Genomic DNA, 7980 nt, shown 5'->3' with positions numbered 1-7980 from the left:
AGAGGTCTGTTTCCCATTTGAATGGATTCTTTCTCTGTGGGAGTATGGGTCTCCTTTGGTCATGTCAGTGAAAATATCATTTTAGTAAGAATTGGTGCTCAAATCCACGGAAAGGACAATTATGCCTCTGTTAATATCCAGCGTGGCCCAATGGAAATAATAATAATAATTGGCATTTGTTAAGCGCTTACTATGTGCAAAGCACTGTTCTAAGCACTGGGGAGGATACAGGGTGATCAGGTTGTCCCACGTGGGGCTCACAGTCTTAATCCCCATTTTACAGATGAGGTAACTGAGGCCCAGAGAAGTTAAGTGACTTGCCCAAAATCACACAGCAGACATTTGGCAGAGTCAGAATTCGAATCCATGACCTCTGACTCCAAAGCCTGGGCTCTTTCCACTGAGCCACGCTGCTTCTCTGTAAGGGCAGGGAACTAAAAGTTTAGAGAAGCCGGTTCAAATTTCTCTTGCCTTCATTGTGATCTTGAACCAATCACTTGACCTCTGTAGGTCTCAGTTTCCTCATCTGTGAAATGGGGATAAGGCCCTTGCTCTCTCTCCTGTTTAGAATGTGAGCCCCATTTGGGCAGGGACTTAATATGATTCGATCATCCAGTTTCTATCCCAGTGCTTAGACACATAGTTGTCCCTTAATTGATACCATGAAATAATCTTTATGACGTACCAGGCACTGTACGATAAATACGATTGATTGACTGTAGTAAGCACTGGGTTATGTACAAATTAGTCAGGTTGGGCACAGCCCCTGTCCCACATGGTGTTCACAGTCTTCATCCCCATTTTGCAGATGAAGTAACAGAGGTGCAGAGAAGCTAAGTGACTTGCCCAAAGTCACACAGCAGACAAGTGACGGAGCCAGGATTAGATCTCATGGCCTTATGACTCCCAGGATTGTGCTCTATACTGCTTCTCTTAATTATTACCGAAAAGTGAAGGACGGCATTTAGTCTGTCTGGCCTGGGCCCAGGATTTGAAGAGGATTTTTCTGTTTGGGGTCTGAATGGACGTGATACCAAGCTAAGGGAGATTATCAAGCATAACATCAGTGGGGATTGCAGGGTTTCAGCTCGAATGAAGGCCTGGAATTCTCCCTCTTCATAGCTGACTGTTCACCACTCTTCCTACCTTCAAAGTCATATTAAAATTGATCTCCTCTCAGAAGCTTTCTGGGAAGTTTTCTCCAGCTAAGCCCTCATTTTTGGTATTCCTTCTCCCTTCTGCTTCACCTATGCCTTTAGATCTGAGAAGCAGCGTGGCTGAGTGGGAAGAGCCCAGGCTATGGAGTCAGGGGTCCTGGGTTCGAATCCCAGCTCTGCCAATTGTCAGCTGTGTGACTTTGGGCAAGTCACTTTACTTCTCTGGGCCTCAGTTCCCTCATCTGTAAAACGGGGATGAATACTGTGAGATCAGGAGGACAGCCTGATCTCCTTGTAGCCTCCCCAGAGCTTAGAACAGTGCTTTGCACATAGTAAGGGCTTAATAAATGCCATTATTATTATTATTATTATTATTACCCTTTAGGCATTTGATATTCATCCACCCTCAGCACTTATGCCTCAGCTCTCTCAGCACTTGTAATAATAATAATAATCATAATCATAATATTGGCATTTGTTAAGCGCTTACTGTGTGCAAAGCACAGTTCTAAGCGCTGGGGGGGATACAAAATGATCAGGTTGTCCCATGGGGGGTTCACAGTCTTAATCCCCATTTTACAGATGAGGTAACTGAGGCTCAGAGAAGTTAAGTGACTTGCCCAAGGTCACACAGCAGACATGTGGCAGAGCTGGGATTCAAACCCATGACCTCTGACTCCAAAGCCCGGGCTCTTTCCGCTGAGCCATGCTGCTTCATTTCTGTACATAACTGTAATTTATTTTAACAACTATCTCCACCTCTAGACTGTAACTTCTTGTGGGCAGGGAATGTGTCTCCCTACTCTGTTGTATGGTACTCTTTGAAGTGCTTAGTACAGTGCTCTGCACACAGTAAGCACTCATTAAATGCCATTTGTTGATGGACTGATTGATTGATTCTGATGCTCATTACTGAGGGCTTAGTACAGTGTTCTGTACTCAGAAGCATTAACCCAACAGCCACCTCCAACACCTATGTATTATTAATACTCATTCTCACCACCTATGGATTTATGCATTCTCAGGTGTTCATTCAATTATTTATTCTGGTTCCACTATCTGTAAATATTTTAGGTCTGCCTTCCTGAATAGAGTGTAAGCTTCTTGTGAACAGGGAACGTGTCTTGTGCTTCTGTTAAATTTCCCCAAGCACATGATACAATGTAATGCATTCAATAGCTCTCAAGAAATACCATTATTATCACTGCTACCCAACTAATGGGCAGCAAAGAGTTAGTAATACTAATGACTGCATTGTTTGTTAAGCGCTTGCTATGTATCCGTCACTGTTCTAAGTGCTAGGGTAGACACAAGATAATCGGGTTGGAGACAGTCCCTGTCCCACATAAGGCCCACAGTCTTAATCCACATTTTACAGATGAGGGAACTGAGGCACGGAGAAGTTAAGTGACTTGTCCAAGGTCACAAAGCAGACAAGTGGCACAGCCGGGATTAGAACCCAGATCCTTCTGACTCTCAGACTTGGGTTTGATTTTGCCAGACCCCAGCCCTAACCTGCTCACTGAGGGGAGTCTGCGGAGCCAACCCCAGAGCCTGTGATCGCCCGATGAAAGATTAGCCTGAGATAACAGCATCTTTGGTTACCATGTGGGAGGAAGCCCAGGATAAGCAGGCATATCCAAAGGAGCGATCTCACGGAAAAAAAAAAAAAGAAGTGTTGTCTCTTTCACTGTCTCCTGGGGCTTTGAGGGCTTTGGGGACTGAACTATGACCAAATAAAGCTTGTGTCAACTCTTTATTTGTGGGGTTACCAATCCAGCCAGTACTACCTCTTAGATGCAGGTGGATTTTGGGAAATTTGTGCTGTCATTGGATTTTCCCCAAAGAGACCCAGTTTTTGTTTCATAAGTAGTAGTAGTAATAATAGTAATAGAGGTAGTAATAGCGGTAATAGTAATTTTGTTTCATAAGTAGTAGTAGTAATAGTAGTAATAGAGGTAGTAGTAGTAACAGCAGAAGAAGTAGACTGTGAGCCCCCTGTTGGGTAGGGACTGTCTCTATATGTTGCCAACTTGTACTTCCCAAGCGCTTAGTACAGTGCTCTGCACACAGTAAGCGCTCAATAAATACGATTGAATGAAAGTAGAAGAAAAGCAGCATGGCTTAGTGGAAAGAGCACAGGCTTGGGAGTGAGAGGACATGGGTTCTAATTCCAGCTCTGCCACTTGTCTGCTGTGTGACGTTGGTCGTCACTGTGCCTCAGTTACCTCATCTGTAAAATGGGGATTAAAAGTGTGAGCCCCACCTGGGACAACCTGATCACCCTGTATTTACCCCAGCACTTAGAACAGTGCTTTGCACATAGTAAGCGCTTAACAAATGCCATTATTATTATTATGATTATTATATCCAACAGAAAATCACTCTCAAAGCCTTATCGAAGGCATATCTCCTCTAAGAAGCCTTCCCTGACTAGGCCCTCATTTCCTCTTCTCCCACTCATTCATTCATTTATTCAATCATATTTATTGAGCGCTTACTGTGTGCAGAGTACTTTACTAAGTGCTTGAATTTGCAACCTGTATTCACCCCTCCTTCTGCCCTGCAGCACTTATGTACATGTCCGTGATTTTTTTAAATGTCTATTAATATCTGTCTCCTCCTCTAGGCTGTAAGATCACTGTGGAAAGGGAATGGGCTTACCAACTCTGTTGCATTTTACTCTCCCAAATGCTTAGCACAGTGCTCTGCACAGATTAAGTGCTCAGTGAATACTATTTATTGATATGAGCAGCAGCATGGCCTAGTGAAAGGAGCATGTGCTTGGGAATCAGAGGATGTGGTTTCTAATCCGGGCTCTGCCACTTGTTTGCTTTGTGACTTTGGGCAGGTCACTTAACTTCTCTGTGCCTCAGTTACCTCATCTGTAAAATGGGGATTAAGACTGTGAGCCCCACATGGGACAACCTGATTACCTTGTATCTACGCCAGCACTTAGAGTAGTGCTTGACACATGGTAAGCGCTTAACAAATACCATAATTATTATTATTGTTATTATTATTATTGATTGATTCCGGCCCTCAAGGAGCTTTCTATCTCTCTCCAGCTCCAACACAGATAATCTGATCCCAAAATGGAACCAACTCAAGTCTCATCCTCCCCCTTGCTTTCCATCTTTCCTCCTTCCCTGGCCTTTCAGATAACACTTGGGAAGACTGACCCACCCTGACCTCTGTGTCACATCCCATAAATCTATCACCCATCTTTTTTCACCTGGAGACCAAGTCCTGATAAGAAGCAACATGGCCTAAGGGAAAGAGCACAGCCCTGGGAATCAGAGGACCTGGGTTCTAATCCCAGCTCTGCCACTTGTCTGCTATGAGTCCTTGGGCAAGCCACTTAACTTCTCTGTGCCTCAGTTCTCTCATCTGTCTAATGGGAATTAAGGCTGTGAGCACCACGAGGGACAGGGACTATGTCCAGCCTGGCAACATTGTATCTAACCCAGCGCTTAATACAGTGCCTGGTGTATAGTAAGCACTTAACAAATACTACAAAAAATGGAAGTAGGAGCTGTCTGGTGAATCTGTATCTTTAGAATCCACTCGAAATTTGGAACCAGGAAGACTGAACCTTGATGCTGGAGGCCAGGCCTGGAGGGGATGGTGTGGTTTCTAAGAAAAAAGCAACTTTCACATTCGGCCAACAAGTTCCTTGCTGATTGCGATTAAGGGAGGGTGAGAACTAATTCAGGAAAGAACCCTGCGGGGGAAGAAAACCATCAATAGGGAATAAAGCATTCTCTCATAAGTAGGCAGGCAGGACCCAATGGGGAGTAAAGTCAATGAAGTGGGAGGGTTTGGTGAGGTGTAACTGATCAGTCCCTGACTCAAGTTCCCTCTCTGGCCCAGGAGCCAATTCATCCCTGGGCAAATCAGATGATTTCCCCCTGCAGAGGGTCCCCTGTTGCCCCTGATGAGTCCAGTGCCTTTGGGCATCTCCTCTCCCTTTTCCAACAACATTCTCTTAGTCAGTCATTCATATTTATTGAACACTTACTAAGCATAGAGCACTGTACTAAGCTCTTGGGAAAGTACAATTCATCTCTATGCCAGTGATTTCCAAATCAACATCTCCAGTTCTATCTCATTTTCTGCAGTCTCGTATTTCCTTCTGCCTTCAGGATATCTCTACTTGGATGTTCCACCAGCACCTCAAACTTTACATGACCAAAACAGAACTCCTTATCTTCCCATCCAAACCCTGTTCTCCCTTGTGCCTTTCCCATCACTGTAGACAGCACCACAACCATCCTGTTTCACAAGCCCTGAACCTTGGCATTATCCTTGACTCATCTCTCTTATCCAACCCTGGCTCCGCCAATTGTCAGCTGTGTGACTTTGGGCAGGTCACTTAACTTCTCTGTGCCTCAGCTACCTCATCTGTAAAATGGGGATTTAGACTGTGAGCCCCCTGAGGGACAACCTGATCCTCTTGTAACCTCTCCAGCGCTTAGAACAGTGCTTTGCATGTAGTAAGTGCTTAATAAATGCCATAAACCCCCCACATATTCAATCTGTCACCACATCCTGTTGGTTCAACCTTTACAACACCACTAAAATCCACCCTTTCCCCTCCAACCAAGCTGCTATCACTTATCTTATCCCACCCGGATTACTGCATCAGCCTCCCTGCTGACCTCCCGGCTTCCTGTTTCTCCTTGCTGTAGTCCATACAGAATGAAGTATGCCCAGATCAGTTTCCTACAAAATGATCCAATTCATGCTTCCCCACTCCTCAAGAACCTCAAATGATTTCCCATCTAATGATGATGATGGCATTTATTAAGCATTTACTATGTGCAGAGCACTGTTGTAAACACTGGGGAGGTTACAAGGTGAGCAGGTTGTCCCATGGGAGGCTCACAGTCTACATCCCCCTTTTACAGATGAGGGAACTGAAGCACAGAGAAGTTAAGTGACTTGACCAAAGTCACACAGCTGACAATTGGCAGAGCCGGGATTTGAACCCATGACCTCTGACTCCAAAGCCCGGGCTCTTTTCCACTGAGCCACACTACTACCTCCTCATCAAACAGAAACTTCCTACCAAAAGCTTTAAAGCACTCAAACACTTTGCCCCCTCTTACCTTATCTCACTGTCCTCTTACTACAATCCAGCTCACACATTTCACTCCTCTAATGTCAATTCCAAAGTATGCTCCAACCCCACCTAGACCCCCTCAAACCTGTATCCACCTGTTGAAACTCTAAAACAGTTTCATTGCCTTAAGGTAACCCCAGTTTTTTTAAAAAATTGTATCTGCTAAATGCTTACTATGTACCAGGCACTGTACTAAGCACTGGGTAGATGCAAGATAATCAGGTGGACAAAGTCCCAGTCCCACACAAGGCTCTCAGTCTTAATCCCCATTTTAAAGATGAGGTAACCGAGGCACAGAGAATTTAAGTGACTTTCCCAAGGTCTCACAGCAGACAAGTGATGGAGCTGGGATTTGAAGCCAAGGGATGATGATGGTGGTATTTGTAAAGCACTTACTATGTGCCAAGCACCATTCTAAGCTCTGGGGTAGATACAAGGTAATCAGGTTGTCCCACATGGGGCTCACAGCCTTAATCCCCATTTTCCAGATGAGGTAACTGAGGAACAGAGAAGTTAAGAGACCTGCCCAAAGTCACCCAGCTGGTAAGTGGCAGAGCCAGGGTTAGAATTCATGACCTCCGACTCCCAAGCCTGTGCTCTATCCACTAAGCCACGCTGCTTCTCCAGTTGTGTAGGAAGTGTAAAAGGGGCAGGATGGGGAGAAGGGAGACCCTGGGTCTGTAACATGAGTTTGGGGCACAGCAGTAGGGAATCGTCACTGTCAGGAGCATGCTAGAAGCGAGGGGTTGGAGCAGGGATGAGTATAGCACACAGTCAGTGGGCCAAGTAAGGTTGAATGCAGTAAAGGGGCTAGTAGTTTGGGGCAAGCAGGAGTCATTTTGGAGGAACTGCAGGGAAGCAAGCTGACAGGACTAGGAAAGAGTGTGGGGCATAATAATAATAATAATAATAATTGTGGTATTTGTTAAGCATTTACTATGTGCCAGGCACTGAACTAAGCACTGGGGTAGATACAAGGCAACTGGGTTGGACACAGTCCCTGTCCCACAGTGGAGGCACATTCTGTAAAATTCCCATTTTAATGAGGAAACTGAGGCCCAGAGAAGTGAAGTGATTTGCCCAAGGTCACACAGCAGGCAGGTGGCAGAGCCAGGATTAGAACCCAGGTCCTCCTGACTCCCAAGCCTGTGCTCTATCCATTGGGCTGTGCTGCTTCTGAAGAGCTGCTTGGGGCAGGAATGAGGGCGCAGGAGGGCTTTGGAAATTCGTGGCATGATAGTGAAGTTTTCAGGTATAACAGAGAGGGCCAGAGTGCGAGGTACAGAGCAGATGATGGCTTGACATATTGTTTTTCGCTGTTGGCGAAGCGTGTTGCTCTACTGATGAAATCCCATCCTTTCATTGGCCCAGCAGGTAGGAAAGTGAATGAAGCCATTTTTCCTAGTTCACTAGGCTAAGGTCACTGATCTCCTCCCCCCGCCCACACTTGGCAGTGCCTGGATTTACGACCGTCACGACCTTAACATTTCTCAGCAAGATTCTTTCCCAGAACCCTCAGCACGGTGAACCCCGTCCCCTCCCGGAGACCTTGCCCACCGGTGTTGAAGTGTGACCCGCTCACCTGGATTGGCGAAACGTTGAGTCGCCGTTAATGACTCTACTTTTGGCTCCACTTCCTGGGCCACCCTGATTGAGGAAGTCGATGTCCTTGAAACTGAAGATCCCTGGACCTTTTCC

This window comes from Tachyglossus aculeatus, chromosome 17 (assembly GCF_015852505.1).
Source record: "Tachyglossus aculeatus isolate mTacAcu1 chromosome 17, mTacAcu1.pri, whole genome shotgun sequence".
NCBI classification, from domain to species: Eukaryota; Metazoa; Chordata; class Mammalia; order Monotremata; family Tachyglossidae; genus Tachyglossus; species Tachyglossus aculeatus.
Note: the sequence above shows the minus strand (reverse complement) of the source record.